The 17729-nt window shown below is 36.6% G+C and overlaps 1 protein-coding gene across 1 annotated transcript in view; it reads left to right on the forward strand.

Moving 5' to 3' along the window:
- The first annotated feature begins 280 nt into the window (after window positions 1-280).
- Window positions 281-17729, forward strand: part of spsb4a (splA/ryanodine receptor domain and SOCS box containing 4a) — a 75229-nt gene continuing 57780 nt past the window's right edge. Inside the window, exon 1 of the mRNA XM_065267192.2 lies at window positions 281-439. The gene's annotated coding sequence lies outside the window, so the exon portion shown is untranslated. The remainder of the gene's footprint in view (window positions 440-17729) is intronic.

The following is a 17729-nucleotide window of genomic DNA, read 5'->3' on the forward strand; positions in this document are numbered from 1 at the left end:
AGGTGCATCTTAAAAAGGACGAAATATATATGTATATTTTTTAATTAAACATGCAAATGTTCTATTAAATTATTTAAATATTTACCTTCAAGTAAAAAAATGTAGGTCCAGGAAGAACAAATTTTTTTGAAAATCCCTGGCTTAAAGAAGCATGCGTTGTGTTTACTAATAAACTGCAACTGCGATTCACTGCAATTAACTATTATAATTGATTGACAGCCCTAGTTTATATATTAACCACTGAATGTTTTCTCTTCACTTTTAGACCCAGCCAGGATGTAGAAGTCATGTGACCTTCTCAACCTCTGACCTGTGTTTGTTAGTTTACTTCTGCATTTCCTTTGACTGTGATGGGAGATGTGTCTGGTTCAGACCCAGCAGACAGTGCAGCCATCCTGCTCATGCCCGCGCTCATGAGAAATACCTTACCATTCACATGGTAAGTGTTGTGATGTGAGAGAGACATTGATTGTTAAGCTCTGACCTTTAATGCATCATCATGTCCAGTAAATGCACATTCAATGCACAGCCCACTGTATTGGTTATTCTCACTTTTCTGTCCATTTCCCCCTCTTATCAAAAAGATTTGGATATATCGGCATGTAATTATTATAAATGTTGGCTTGTTTTATTAGATAAGGGCGTGGATGATTTTTTTAAATTTATGTATTCATTTTATGCATCTGGATGGAAAAGAAATCAAATTGGTAACCAAGATTGACTGCTTGTTCCTCAAATACCTCTCTTTTTCCATCAACTCTGAAGTTTGTTTATTTTGTGTTTAGAGCAATATTATGGTTTGATTCTGAGTCCCCTCAGGCTTCAAATTGCTTATAGTGAGTGAAGAAAAACCTGACCCCTAAGTCAGTCCCTATGACCCCTATGATAAGTCTTGTTTCAGATGATTTTTATGAAACCCAGATGACTTTTCGCTAAAATGAATCCAACACGTGTCCTTCAAAATAGTCGCTTGTTTGTAAGCTAAACAGACCGTCAGTTCAATAAATAATGCAAATGGCTCAGAGAATATCTGAGTCATCACACATGTTTGTACGAGAGGGGAAAATGAAAACTACTGTAGACTTTCTTTCTATCCATGGACAAATGAGAGGGCTCTCAAACACCAACACACTCCTGACTTGTTGTCCTTGGAGATGCTGTGGTTGGAAAGTAGATCTAAAAGCCTTCTGTCCAGCCAGGTAACAGGAGCCGGTTTGTCTCTGAATATTTTAAAGAAAGAGAGCGAGAAGACAGAATGAGCGAATCAACCATCCCATCCACCGCTCTCTGTATGTCAAAGCCTCAGGTTGAATTACCAGGGGTCGGCACCCAGAACACATGGTGGCTATTTGGCTTAATCAGAAGAGAGGCTTTGTTGTGATAGTACAAACAGAAAGGATGTGGATAATGTAAACATAGTATCAAGGTTATGTTTAGTGGTCTGATAAGCTTTTAACAATGCCTGGTCACAACAAAAGGTATATTTGTTTTTCTTGCTCTTAAAGGGACAGTCACCCAAAATGAAATTTCATTTCTTTTGACTTGCGATTTATTCACTATATTTTTTTGCTAAGGTTGTTCCAGACACATTGGTTTATTTATTTACCAGTTGTTCTACCTATGCTTTATAAATTGAACGTAAATGGGAACTGGGTTTGTCATTCAGCAAAACAACCAAAAACCCCTTTAAGGTATTGTGCAAGTGTTCAGTATGACTTGTGGTGTATCTTCAGTAGTCATTTATTTGCTTTGTTTGAGGAACAGATGTAAATTTAGGTGGTTGCGAACTAAAAAATCTCAATGTTTGCCTACGTTTTCCTTACTTTCTCCAGTCATGCTAGAAGTACAGTAGTATTCATTTATTATATGGAAAATAGAGGTCAGGATAAAAATTAACATTTTGTGTTTTATGAATCATATTTGGAGTGTTATGAGTTTGAGCAATGATTGAAATTAATTTTTAATTGTTAAAATAAGGTATGTCAAAAGATTAATTGCGATTAATCGCATACAAAATAAAAGTTTGTTTGCGCATAATATATATATATATATTTTTTTTTTTTTTTTTCTGTATTGTGTGTAATTATCTATATTTAAATACACATATACATGTATTCATTAAAAAAAATATTTATGTATATATTTTTTATTTATATATAATATAAAATATATTAAAATCTAAATAAATATTTATATACATGTAAATGATTCTTAAATACATATGTGCATGTGTGCGTATTTATATATATATATATATATATATATATTATGCAAAAACAAACTTTTATTTTGTATGCGATTAATCGCGATTAATCTTTCGACAGCCCTAGTAATTTATAGTCGCAATAAATCGGACTCTATGCCGTAGCTATGCTGTAGGCTATGCATAGCCTGACGCACACCTCGCCAAAAATTGAACACACGTCCATTCTACACACACCTCCCTGCGTCTTATTTCTTCATAGGCATTTCCGCTTGCAACTAGGGATGCTAAACAATTAATCGCGATTAATCATTAGCAGAATAAAAGTTTTTGTTTACATCACATATGTGTGTAAACTGTGTATAATAAATATGTATATATATAAATATGAACACATTCATGTATAATTTAAAGAATTTTTTTTTTATATATTAAGTATTTATATTTATATATAATATAAATTATACATAAATATACAAATGTATATACACATGTAAACATTTCTAAAACATATACATGCATGTGTGTACATTTATTTATACAAAGTTATTATACACAGTTTACACAAATATATGATGTAAACAAAAACTTTTATTCTGCTAACGATTAATCGCGATTAATCGTTAAGCATCCCTACTTGCAACAGAGTTACTGCTGCTGCTTCTTTTGTGTGTTTACTGGCCAAACTGCTGCTGTGAACACACTGAAACTGTGGGTTACACGCATGTATATCGCCAACTAGTGTGTAATTGCACATTGACGCAGAAGTATGAATAAAAAAACCTGACACGTAGCCAGCCGAAGGACCTATGCACAACTATAATAAGCACTTAACATAAAAGGTCTCTAAGGTGCTAGAGAGTTTAAGGGGTTATCTTATATCAATTTCCCACAGGGCTTTATATAAGCATCATCTTTGTATTTAGCATCCTTGCATTTTATGTCAGCTGGGGTACTGTATAAGGGTCAGTGTAGGTGGTAATAGGATGGGGTGGATCAGCTAATGTGGGTGGTTTTGGGGTCACCCACAGATCAGCAGCTGCCATGGGGGTCACGCTGGACAGGGGTTGGGGGTCATCAGGGGAAAGAGATGAATGAGGAACCATTAAACTGATTAAACCCTGACCTCTTACCCCTCCCCTGACCTCACAAACAGTTACAGGGAGAAAGACACTTCATTGCCTCTGTGGGCCACTGCTGTGGTGATAACGGCTGGAACTTCAATAGAAGAAATTATGACCCACAAACACACTCCGAGATTAGAGAGGACATGCCCTTAAATGAAAGGTCGCGGGGGAATCTTAAAGATCTTTTTGTGGTGTATGAACAGAAAACTCCAAACCACTGGCAGCTTACATTTACATGTATGCATCTGGCAGATGCTTTAACCCCAAGTGGGTTATGGGGCTTTTAAGGTATACATATTTATCAGTATGTATGTTCCTTTGGAATGAAACCCAATACCTTTGCACTGATGACACAAGGCTCTACCAATTGAGCTAAAGAAAAATGGTATGTTAATAAGTTAAATAGTTGAAGCGTCCTTTATCAAAAGCGGCTTACAGTGCATAACAAGTTACACTGCAAAAAATGACTTTCTTACTTGGTATTTTTGTCTTGTTTTCAGTAGAAATATCTTAAAATTCTTAGACAAAAACTATACAATTTAAGTGAATTTGTGCTTTAAATAAGCAAAATGATCTGCCAATTGGGTGAGAAAATTTTGCTAAAATTAAGTGCTTAAGAATTTTTTTTATTTTAGTTTTAGTTTTTTTTTCTCACCCCATTGGCCAATATTTTTCCTTGTTTTAAGCACAAATTCACTTAAATTGTATATTTTTTGTCTAAAAACTAGACTTATTTTTTAGGTCATTTTGCTCATCAAGAAAAAGCATCTTATTTTAGAATTTTTTGATAATTATACTGTAAACAAGAAAAAAACATTTTACACTGCACATACATTTACTAAGTATTTTTGTCTAGTTTTAAGTACAAATATCTAAAATCTTCTATATCAAGAAGCATTTTCAAAATGACCTAAGAAAATAAGTCTAGTTGTTAGACAATTTTTTTTTTATCAATTTGTGCTTAAAATAAGCAAAAAAAAAAAAAAAATGGCAATGGGGTAAGAACATTTTCTTAATTTTTTTCTTTAATAAGTGTTTAAGAAAAAAGTAAACTTATTTCAAGTTTTTTTTTTCTTACCCCATTGGCAGATATTTTGCTTGTTTTAAGCACAAATTCACTTAAATGTTATGCTTTTTTGTCTAAAATCTAGACTTATTTTTTCTAGTCTATATCTAGTCTTGATTTAAGACTTTTTAGATATTTGTACTGAAAACAAGACAAAAATACTAAGTAAGAAAGTCAGATTTTTTGCAGTTTATCAGTATAGACGGGTTGCACGGCGACGTCACTAACTGGTTGCGCGCGCAACCGAGGGGCAGAAAGAAGAGACGTGCATTGTGTTGTATGCTAGTAGCGGTGTCTGTAAGTCAAAATGCCAAGGAATTTTTGCGTGGAAAATAGTACCAACAGAGTCAGTGCTGGGTGCCTGATGTTAACATACCAGTAGATGCGACTATTACGTTACTAGCATTATAATTATAAAATTATAATTCATACATGTATCACAGTAACACTGCAAAAATAAAGACAGAAAAACAGATACAACTAAAATCAAGTCTTATTTATGTACAAACATTAAAGAACGCTTCAATAATTAAGGTTGTTGCAGTAGCAGATCAGCTCACCAATCGGTCTTTCTGCCCCTTGGTTGCGCGCGCACCCTGCAATGTTTGTAAACTTGCAACCCCTCTATATAGCCACGGAAAAATTAAGAGGCCATTCCAGTATTGACTTTAATCACCATTTCTAGATGTTTTGTGACCATTTCAATTCAGTCCAGTGTCTGTTAAATTTCAACAAAAGCAAACCGTAGGAGTGACATATCACCCAATTGCAATTTTAAAAGACTGAGAGCATGACAAGACCCATTAAAGATTTGACTAAAAATATTTTTTTCCCTAAAAAAACATGTAAAAACATTGGCATTTTGGTCTTGAGAAATGAATTTGAACTTTTCTCTGCAGTATTAAAGATCGAAAAACACTGCATGTTTCTTTTTTTTGACCATGTTTTCCCCATTTTTATTTTTTTAGTAAATAAATGCAAATGAAAATATTAGGGATGCTCATATCAGTTAATTTTCCCGACCGACAACCGTAGCTTCTAAACCGAACATTAACCGTTAACTTATAAGATTTTAATATGAAATTGTCATTGAGTAAAAATACAGTTGACGGTTGTCTGTGAACTAGTAAAAACAAAAGATTTAATATGAACGTGCAAACAGCAGTGACAGATCAACAACAGAACCAGGATTCATACATTATCAGATATTCACGCAACATTACCTTATTAAAAAGCACGCGATCGGTCCAGAGGATTCATATCCAAAAAGGGCAGATTGTCTCCGTTTCATCTACCACAGTGGTCATTTCTAAAGCAGGATGCTTTTCAGAAAGTTTTGCTTTTGCGTCGTCTTTCTCCGTTTGTGCAAAAAGAGAGATGTTTATGTTCAGGGTCAGAGGCCATCACCGAACGTCTGTCCGGTTGTGCGCGAGACGGACCGGGTCATCTTGCGCGGACACGCGCGCGTCTCCGTTCAGCTTCCAAACACGCATACAAATGATTTCTCATACAAATTACTTTATCAGACCGTCAGGGCAGCAATAATTTGTGTCATTTACAGGACATTAACAAATTTAAAGAGAGAAAAGTGGCGAAATGTCTGTCGGCTCATGACTACACGCACCATGTATTAACAAATATTTTTTTATTTTAACTGATAATGTTAACCGGTCATAAATTCTTACCTTCGGTTAACGGTTAAACGGTCAATGTGAGCATCCCTAGAAAATATAATTTTTGTTAAGATTTTGGGAGAAATGTTGCAGGTAGCTGACACAATAAAACAAAAATTTTACTTAAAAACTAAAAGGACAATTGAAGTGGTCTCCAAATTTTTCTTGGCTGTATGTGTTCCCTGGGTTTATTCCAAAGACCATCAGCTCTACTACTGAGCTATACACGAACACAAGTTCCTTATTATTAGTTCATATGTGCATACAAGGCGTTCAAATGATTTAGTTCCTTAAATATAGACACATTGGGTAACGCTAATGTTTTACTCTTTGTATCACTTCCATAAAGGGATATTCCACCCAAAATTTAAAATTCAGTCATCATTTACTTAGCCTTGTGTTGTTCTAAACTTGAGTTTCTTTACTCTGTTGAACGCAAAAGAAAATATTTTGAGAAATGATGGTAAACAATTCGTAACAGTACCCATTCACTTCCATAGTATTTGTTTTTCCTATACTATAAAAGTCAATGAGGACCATCTTCTTTTGTGTGTTTAAAGCAACACTATGTAGTTTTCATGTAAAAATGACTTACAGCTCCCCCATGTGGTTGAAAAGCGCAACAGTGCCTGGTATCAGACACTCTTTTGCAGGCAGGGGGAGGGGCGGGGCTGTGTTTCCTACCCTCCACCGCCACTTTCAGAGTGTGCTTGTAGCAGCTAGGAGGCTGCTCAGGTTGCAGCAACAGTACAATTTGGCCAGTTAAAAGTTGTTCTATCAATGAAATAATTTTAGAGACATTATTTAAAGGTAAAAAAACTACATAGTGTTGCTTTAAAGAATAAAAAAAAACGCATGCAGGTTTTAGAACAACATTAGGGTGAATAAATGATGACAGAATAAAAAGGGATGAACTATACCTTTTAAAATTTAGCAGTTTTTAAGCACTAATGCAATGCAACGAATAGCAAATACTAGACTCTTTCACACAGTAATTCTGGTAAATTACCATGAATTTACCAGTAAATACAAAAATGTGCTGCTCACACACGTAGTGACGGTCCGTCTTTTTACCAGTAAGACATCATTCACACATCAATATCAAAATACTGGTAAATTAAGAAAGCGGAAGGGGGTAAACACGTCATCTGTATTAAAACGTTATGATTGGCCCTAAGCTGTCAGTGCGGTCTGATGTCCTCCGTTCTAAATGCAGATAATCTATATTTTTGTTCACACATAGCACTAACCGGTAAATTACTGGTAATCTTACAACCTCTTCTACTGGTAAATTGCCACCACTGATTTACAGGAAAGGTTCTGTTCAGACATGACCTGTTAACTGCAATTTACCAGTAAATTACCAGTAAAGACTGTATGTGTGAAAGGGACTATTGATTGAACAATGCCATTTAATTATTGTTTCCTGGCAAGCTTTTTCATCAACGATGTGCAAAATGTAATTTGTAATGTATACAAGACTTAATTATGGCTAACATTAACTCTGTAATTCTCGTCAATCCAATTCAGAAAGTAAAAATATAAAGAAAATAAAAAATTGAGTTCCCTACTAGACATCGTAAAAGTGTATGACTCATGACAAATAATCATTTTCAAAGAATTATGAAAGTGTCATTCATATGGACTCATTTTTTCGAAAACCATCATTCTGACATGACTGACGGCAGGAAAAGAACTTTAAAGGTGGGAAATACAAATTAATCACGCTTGTATGAATATATAGAGGGAATGTGAAGTTGAAATATAACGAACGGCTAAAAGGAGGGCAGGGAGTGACAGGAAAGAGAAAGAGGAACTCTAAATGCCTGTGCCAGAACTATTATCTATTTTATCATTCATCTTCCTTAAGTTCTGCTGCACTTAAAGGCATTGATTTCTTCTCTTTCACAATTTACAATGTACTGTAATGCGTGCGATCAGACATCATATTCAGAAAGATGTGCAGAATCACCACTCAGGTCGAAGTTTAGAGATCTAATAGAACATTGCCGCTTGTTACAAAATCTCTCAGGCCAATATTTGTGCAGCAGTGTCATCCGTCAGCTCTGTTTGAAGTTAGAAGGTGATGTCATAGATTTGAGTCGGGTCTGTGATTGTTTCCCGAGAGCTTTTATTTGGAATGTCCTGTGTTGTCTGCTGTGTTTTGTGAGTCTGTTTTTCGACACAGTGATTGTTTTGGCTGTCTTCAGTATGAGTTGTGTTTGTGTTTCCTCAATTTTTTCCGTGCATTTTTCTCGGTTCTGTTTTGTGGACAGATCTGCGTGTGTATGAAGCTATTTGTCTGTCTGTGTGATTTTACTGGAATCCAGTAAATGCATCTGGAAGTAGGCGTCGATGGCTAACAGCCCAGTTTGAAATAAAAGCTTTAAATAGACACTTTAACATAGTTTTCGTTCAGATCTTCTGGTCTGGTTCACCTTAATGTTTGCTTTGCTGTAAAATTTGTTGAGTGCACATCAAGAAATAACACTCAAGATTTCATTTTTAAAAAGCTTAATGTAAACTGGAGAATTTATTGTTGATGTGAAAGCTATCTGGATTGGATGTGAACCAATATTGATTATGTATGTTTTGTAGAGAACCTCTATTGATTGCGTAAATATTATGGGGTCATCTGACATTCATCGTTTCCCAAAAATGAGTCTCAAAGGGTTCCTGTTGTCAGCAGATAGTACACAATGTTCAGCAGTAATAGGACTGACACATATAATGGTCAAGATGGAGTGTGTTCATTTGTAATTTTTGATTCAGCAGATTATTCATTTAGCTGACGCTTTTATCCACTGCGCCATCACCATTTTACACATACGCGAGTGTCCGTACTGTAGGGCACTGTACACGCACCACTGGATTTATGAAACACTGCATACATTGTATGAGTAGGTTGTGCATGGGCGTACAACAGAATGTAATATGTAGTCCAGGAGATGCATTACATTTTGTTGCAATGCGCGTTCATCTGTGTACATGTACGAATCAAAGTATATTTTGCAAGGCTGTGCAAATCGACCGTGCTCGTACTTTGTTCTAGGGATGCGCAAAAATTTGCATGTGATTGTCATTGCGCATCTCGTCAGTAAAGCCGGTTCTGTAATTAGAAGTAAATCGCAATCACCTGCTTTAAGATGGAGTGACATTTACTATACAAAGCCGTAGTTCACTGACAATCGGGCGAATTTCGCATTGATTATCGCAGACATATCGTCTGCAATATGTATGCGATATGGCCCAGCTTGTCCGTGAACTACGGCTTTGTGTAGTAAATGCTGCTCCATCTGAAAAGCAGGTGATGGCAATTTAGTACTAATCAAGGAACCGGCTTTACTGCCGAGATGCGCAATGACAATCACATGCAAATTATCACACATCCCTACGTTGTGCTATCTTAGCTTGCATGTCAAGACTATACTCTGAGCTTTTCACTTGAGCAATAGAGAAAAGTGCAGGCTTGCCCAAAGCTGATTTGTTTTGAAAATTGTGTACTTATTTTGTATATTTTGGGTTTGTATTAGGGATGTCAAATTATGCATTTTCCCATATTCGGTGATCATTTAAATTAACGATCAATCAATCGAATAATCGTTAACAGTAATAGTGCAATAAGCCATTACAGCAGTGGCATATAGCCAATGACATAAAAGTGTGCGTAAAAACGCCAGCTTCCTCACGCGAATTAAAAGATTTTATTTTGTCTAAATAATATGCTAGTGGGATTGTAAAATGAGTCAATGTAGTTGGTGTTTTGATAAAAATCATCAATTTAATCTCGTAACGAAATAAAATGACTAATAGTCACAGTAAACTCCGCCTCATAGCGGGCACTCCGCACAGTCGCATGCATCCATGACAAAATAAAAGTTTCATTATCATCAAGTGTTATTTTTCTAGTTGTTCACCTCGCTTTCTGAGTCGTCGATACACCGCTTGTTGTAATTATATCCAAGAAGCACACGAAAGGGCACTTTTCCCGTCGTTACCTCAGCTTTAGACCTGCGGCGTACTTTCAGCAAATATGCTTATGTTATGAAGACTTCAACCTTCCATTAGAAAACCCGCAACAGTGTTTAGCGTGTAGCGCCTCAGCCAGTCATGATGATAATCAATGATATATGTTGCGGGCGTTCAGAGTGTAACGACAGTCAGTTACAGTTTACATTTAACAGTTTCTTGGCAGAATTTAAGTTTTTTATTTTAATCTGTTTATTAAAAACGGCTTCTGGACGCCTTCCCTGTGTAAAGCAGCGTTAGCAGCGTTGCTATGCTAATCTTGCAGGCTTCCCTGAAGAGGGTATTTGCTTTCAGTATCCTAACTGTGTTTAGATTTTCGGCATCGGACCCTCTCAGATCCTCTGCGGATGCCATTTTGTTGCCTTAGCAGCCAGCCTCGTCTCGAATAGGGCTGGGTATCTTGATTGATTCAATTTCGATTCACAAGCTGTCAAATCGATTCTATTCTCGATTCAATTTTCGATTCCGGTTCTCGGGTCGGTTTTTATAGTCTATTCTCGATTCAGCTCAATAAATATAGATTAAATACAAATACTAATAAAAAGAACAGTGAACAGCAGGTTACAAGTGGGTAATTATTAAAATCGATGAAGCACCTGAAACCACCATTTTAAGCACTGAATTAATGAATGACAGGCTTGCCTCTCGCTCCTTGGTAACCTCGCGCAAAGCAAAAAATAGGGTGACATCTAGTGAAGAAGACTAGTAATTTGATTAACGTTAATCTTTCGTTCAATGTTTGCAGAAATAAATATGAAAGAAAAAAATAGATTCTGCTCTTTGATAATCGATTCTTTAAAAAAAAAAACGATTAATCGAAAAATCGATTAATCGATTAAGTGTGTGTGTGGCATCGAGCATCGTTGTGATCAAGGCTAGTTTAACTTCTTCGCACTTGGTTAGTTTTTTCACCAGCTGTGTATGTGCTTTGCGCAGGTGCCGGACACACGTGCTTGCTTTTTCAACAATCGCTAAGTTTTAACGATTTAATTCTTATCGACAATTAATCGAAGATCGATTAATTGTTAACATCCCTAGTTTGTATCTTAGTAAAAAAAGCAATAAAAAAACTTGGATTTTAACGTATTTTTGAAGAAACCTACCCATATTTGAGATGTGATTAAAAGGGAACAACGAAAAAAGGATGAAACTTTGTTGTCCGTTTGTTTGTTTAAAAGCAGAGGGTCTGTTCTTTAATTTGACAAATTGTATGTTTATATATTTCTAGAAGAAAATTTTTTGGAAGGCATTTTGTGAAACTTATGAAAAAAATGCTTTCCGGCAACTTAAAAAAACAAAGGTTAAAACTTCACTAAAACAACAAAGCTGGTGGTGGTGTAAGACTCATGCACAATATTGTAAAAACTCTGTAAAAATGTTTTTCGAAAATAAGTGCTTTTCCCAAATATTTATCATATTTTTTTTCTTTTACAACTTTTTTCATGTTTAAGTGCTATAATTGGGTGCCCGGTGCTTTTATCAACCTAGAAAATGTGAAAAAGATCAACCCAGTAACTTTGTTTTGGTAAACCATTCTCTGCAAGCATTTAAAAAAATAGGTCACTGAAATTTTGCTCCCCCTTTGATGTCAGAAGGGAATAATACCCCACCCCTTAATCTGCATTATCAAACCACGCCACTGCCATTTAGTTCAGAGATCAACTAATTTGAATTTATAAGGATACACCCAAAAACTGCACATTTTTCTCAGACCTAAAAATTTTAACATGCTATAATAAATTATCTATATGGGATTTTGAGCTACAACTTCACAAACGTACTCTGGAAACACCAAAGAGTTAATTTACATCTTAAAAAATCTTCTGAAATGTCCCCTTTAATGTATTTTTAAAGAAACCTACCCATATTTGAGAGGTGATAAAAAGATAACAAACAAAGATAGGATAAAACGTAATTTTTTCTATTTGTTTGTATGTTTGAAAGCAGAGGGTCGATATATTGTATGTTTATATATTTATAGAAGAACATTTTCTGAAAGCCATTTTGAGAAACCTTTGTAACCCCCCCCCCCCCCCAAATAAAAAACAAATGCCGTCAGGCAACTTAAAAAATAAAAACGCTGGCAGGGTAAAGGTTAAAATTTGCTAAAACAGCAAAGCTGGTGGTGGCGTTAGACTCATGCACAATAAACAATACTGTAAAAACTCAATAAATAATATTTAAAAATAAGTGCTTTTTCCAAATATTTTAATCATATGGTTATTTTCTTTAAACTTTATGATTTTCTTATTTAAAAATTCTCATTAATGTTTTTGAATGCCTCTGAAAGTCATTTAAATGATCAGTTCTTATCGTATCATATTTTTAAGATATTCTATACAAGGCGTTAAAGGGGCCTCTACCAATTTTTGTGTGCAGTGACATATGAAATAATAAATAATAAATTAAAGTGATTTATGTATTTCTATAACGTGACCAAAAGAGCAAAAAAAACATTTCTGTGAGGGCTTTTTCTATTTTTAGAATGGTTCATTTCTGGCAGCGAGGGTAAACAGCTGCTATTGGTACGTCATTTGACGCAAGAATTTCACCAACACACCACGTTTTTGAGTGATATCAGTGTGGATCCAGCTGGTCTGTTTGCACCGGTAGTCGTGGTGGAGGGGGGTGGTGGAGTTTTTCCATGTGCTGACACACGCTGATGTAAGCGGCCATTGTGTCATACACAAAGAAAAGCCAATACAGTTGCTTCCTCCTGGATCTGTCCATCTGTGTTCGTACTCCTGGTACAGAATCACTGTTAACATGCGTCTGCTCGACCTTTGTAACCTAAAACTTGTACGTTGTGTGCTGTAGGCATATAGGTGTATGAATGTTTCATCGATATGATCATAAAACAAAGAATATGAATATGCATCAGTGTTCACCACACTTTTCTCATTGCACTTGTATGTATACCATCAGTTTTGTAACTGCCAAATGAGCATCTTCCTAAACTCTCCTTTTTTTCTATTTTAACCCCTCCACCTTTTAGACCCCCAGCGCTGGTGAACGGACAATTGCATGGCTTTGTTTGTGACACGTGTGTTGCCAGGAGGTGTGCCTGCCCCCCTCCCACTCCAAAGATGCTCTATTATATGAGGGCCACTCAGAGGAGTCCCCATGGTCCACAGGGCCATTATCTCTTTGTGAGGGGGGTCTCCCCTTTTGTCCTGTAGATTAACACAAACCCCTCCCTTATCCCCTGTTTCCCACCACATGCTGTCCCAAAAGTGTTAAAACGCCCTGAAGCAGAAAACGAGAAGGCAATTTACACAGCCGGGCACAAGCCTGTGCCCAAGAAGAGAGGGGGGGAAGACAAACACAGAGAAATAGCCAAGAGTTTGGAGGACAACTGCTATTTGACGAGATGCTGCATGTGCAAATAAAACACGCTTGTGCCAACTTTTTTTAACCAGAACTTTAGTTTGTTGGTTAGGGGACAATTTATGTAGCTCCACTTAAAAAACATAAGCAATGTTTTGATGATCACTTGCCAAGGCAAGCATCATAATTGGTTTTGCTAAAATATAAAGTTAATGACACGTTAAAAAGCCCAAAAATGTGCCCTAAAGGTTCACTCGCTGCTGTCTTTTGTGTGGAATATTTTTTTACAGTTGCCTTCCAGGGTCTTTTCTTACAAAGTGTTAGATTGCATATTTATAGGAAATCTAAATGGTTTTAAAGTATATGAGGTGCAGTTGTTCTTGCACAGGTGTGTAAGTGTGTACTGTATGTTTTTATGGCAACGATTGCTTCCTTTTGACCGGGCCTCACTAGCGGGGGGGGGTCAACTGTCTAAAAAAGACCGATTGAGATTTCATGTAGGACTGAGGGGTCTCTCTCTTTCTTTCTCTCTCTCTCTCTCACTCTCTATCCCTCTCTGGGGCTGTTTACATCTCGTATTAAAGGAATAGTTCACCCCAAAATCATAATTTTATCATAAATCACTTACCCCTGTGTCGTTCTAAGCCACAAAGTACTCTGATTGTCTTCAGAATAAATTTTTTGATATTTTAAATCAAAAAACGGGAGGCTTCTGTATGTACCATTGACTTGAGTTAACTTTAGAATATGTTTCCCAGAAAAGAATCAAAAGACATCGCCAAAAAGGTCCATGTTCCATCAGTCGTTTAATAATAAGTATATGAAGCGACGAGAACACTTTTGCGCACTAAGAAAACAAAACAAATTATTTTTTTTAACAATTTTGTCTCTTTCTTGGTTGTTCAGAGCGCATTTGCGATTAGACTACGGCACATGCTGCTGACTTCACCTGCTGACGTTGTTGCCAGCGTACAGGCACAGAATACGCTGGAAAGTAAGTCGCGCATTTTTACAGGCTGTTTAAGTATTGTTTACAATGTTTGCGTAACGCTTTAAAATAAAAAAAAGTGGGGAAAAAACATTGACAACCACGTCAGCAGCACGCGCAGTAGTCTGGTCGTGAACGTGCTTTGAACAACCAAGCAGGAGAACAAATTGTGGAATAAAATCGTTTGTTTTGTTTTCTTTGTGCACAAAATTGTTCTAGTCGCGTCATATTATTATTATTATTATTATTGAACGACTGATGGAACATGGACCTTTTTGCCGATGCCTTTCATTCTTTTCTCGGAAATGGATTGTGAAAGTAACTATAATAATATAATGGTTATGACAAAAAATGACTTTCTAACTTAGTGTTTTTGTCTTGTTTTCAGTAGAAATATTCTTAAATCAAGATGTATTTTCTTAATGAGCAAAAAGAAAATGAGTCTAGTTTTTAGACAAAATTTACAATTTATAAAATAAAAAAAAATAAAAAATCTTGAAATAAGATTATTTTTTTCCTGAAACACTTAATTCAAGCAAAATTTTCTCACCCCATTGGCAGATATTTTTGCTTGTTTTAAGCACAAATTCATGTAAATTGTATATATTTTTTTGTCTATAACTAGACTTGTTTTCTCAGGTAATTTTGCTCATCAAGAAAATAAATCTTGATTTAAGAATTTTTAGATATTTCTACTGAAAACAAGACAAAAATACTAAGTTAGAAATTCATTTTTTGCAGTGTAGTCAATGGGACAGACAGAAGCCTCCCGGTTTTCATAAAAAATATCTAAAAATGTGTTCTGAAGACAAAGTTTTGGTCGATCGAATCTATGGGTGTGCGATATGACGATATTTGCTAGTGAACGATTGAAAATGTCTCCACGATCCACTTTTTGGAAACATCGTTGTATCATGATTCGTGCCTACATCAAGTAGGCGACAAGGGGCGCTCTACGTGAAGGCGAGGTAAGGTACTTTTTTTTCCACGTTCAACCACATCCAGAGGTAGTCAAAACCACTTTCGATCAGATCGCTTTGGAATTGCGGAACGCATATTTGGTTGAATGTGTTCGAACAGCCACACGCGACCGCCTTCTCTCCTCCCATTTATCTAATCTGAGGTATTAAACACAAGTTTTACGTCTTTTTTTTTACTTCTGGCGTGAACATACGATGAACAGCTCTATTTTTAGCCTTTCATTGATAAAACTAAAGCGGAGGATCTCCGTAGTTTCGTTTTAAAAGCGTGTGAAAGTTGCGCGATCCTATTTCATCAATTGCACTGAAAATTCAGAGAAAGCTCTTACATACACAAGTACAAAACCCTGTGCAGCATGTTTACTTGCTAAACAAGCAGTGGACTCTGACATAATATTAGTTTGCGTCCATATAAACTCACAATTACTCCCGCTCGCGTTTGAATGACAGCAGAGAGACTCGCCCACCGTCTCACGGACCGTCCCCTCACAGTATTCAGGACAGAAGTGGTCGAAAGTGGACAAAAGAGACGGATTTAAATACCAGGTGTAAACGTAATGTGTCTCTCTCGTCCACTTGTGATCCGATCGATAAAAACACATCTTAATACCAAGTGTAAACAGCCCCCTAGTGTTTTAAACCGTCTCCTTTGTCCACTTTCGACCGCTTCTGTCCTGATTTTCTGAGGGTTGGTCTGTGGGCGAGTCCCTCTGCTGTTGTTTAAAGACAAGTGGGAGACATGACGGGTTTGAAATGACACAGTCTAATCTAATCTAGTCTAATATTAGGTCAGAGCCTGCGGCTTGTGTTGTTAGTAAACATGCTGAGTTTTGTATATGTAAGAGCTTTCTATATGATATTTCAGAGCAATTAATAAAATATGCCCGCACAACTTTCAAACGCTTGGAAAATGAAACAAATGAAAGAGGCAGAAAGCAGCCACTTCAGTTTTATCAATGAAAACCTAAAGATGGGTTTGCGCTAGAAGTCATATCCAACAGAAAAACATTGTGCTCAGTACATCACACATTAGATCAATAGGCGGAGAGTAGGCGGTCTCTTGTGCTGTTTGAACACATTTGACCAGAAGCTCGTCTACTCCACGAAAAAGCAATTCGGTCTAATGTGTTTTTGACTACCTCTGAATGTGGTAAAAAGTGGACGAACACCATTTACACCTGTATTTAGCGTCGTCCACTAGTGATCCGATCGATGAAAATGCATCTTAATACCAGGTGTAAACAGCTCTCTGTTCACTGCTGCAGACCCTTCATTTGTGTGTGGCCTTGGAGGAAATGGACAGGAAATTCACGTCACCCTGAAGGACTGAGTACATTCTAGGTGTCTCAGAGGGATTTGATTGCACTCAGAGCTTGCATGACAGACAGTGCTGGTGTTTGTTTAAGATCTGGTGCTTGACTGTGAAGTGTGCCTGGCTAAATGCGTGTCCTGAAGATGTGGGGGTTGACGTGCCGCAATAACTAGTTAAATCACTAAAGGTTATCCAGTTGAAGTCACAGTGATTTTTTTTTCTTTTAACACCGACACCATAGACCTTTCTCACAGTAACCGGAAATACGCAATCGTTGTGTAAGCCGAGTTCCTGTCAAGCGTCAACACACTAGAAAAACATAAACCCGGGCAAGTTTAAAATGGATCAAAGAGTCTACAAAACTTCGTTAACGGATTTGCCAAATATTACATTAGCTGATGTGACACGACTAATGGAGGAAAACTTTTTCCATGAAGAATTTGTCCATAAATTTCTAGGTAAGTAGAGAGCGAGTCTAACTGTTACTGAACTGTTAACTAAAACGACACATTATAAGTCTCGCCGGATAGCCTGAATCCACTTCTGTATACCTTCACCATCAACAGGGAATTGATGGAACAGATACGGCTTTTTAAAATTGCCTTGACTGCGGAGGAAGTAGATTTCCGCGACGATTGCGTATTTCCGGTCATAAATACGGAAGTTGTGAGAAAGATCTATTGGTTAACTATAACTAAATTGTTTCTATAGCCCTTTTCACACAAAAAATCTGGGATTTGTCCGGGAAGTTTAATCATTTGTTCATCCACCCTGCCAATGATTCTCCAGAATCTGTGCGTGCATTCACACATACCATGAAGATCCCGTAAAGACATGTGACGTATTTAGTCCCTACCATTATGTCGCTTTACCATTGCATAGTACCCCACGGTTTGGTTTGGGTCTGGTCGGGTCAGCTTGGCTCACTTTTGCGAATGTTCTGCCACAATTTGCTAGTCTGGAAAAAACTGTTATGGTGTCCCTGATTCTCAACCTGTGGATGTTTTTCGCTTAAAGGGAGTTT

This window comes from Paramisgurnus dabryanus, chromosome 6, assembly GCF_030506205.2.
Source record: "Paramisgurnus dabryanus chromosome 6, PD_genome_1.1, whole genome shotgun sequence".
NCBI classification, from domain to species: domain Eukaryota; kingdom Metazoa; phylum Chordata; class Actinopteri; order Cypriniformes; family Cobitidae; genus Paramisgurnus; species Paramisgurnus dabryanus.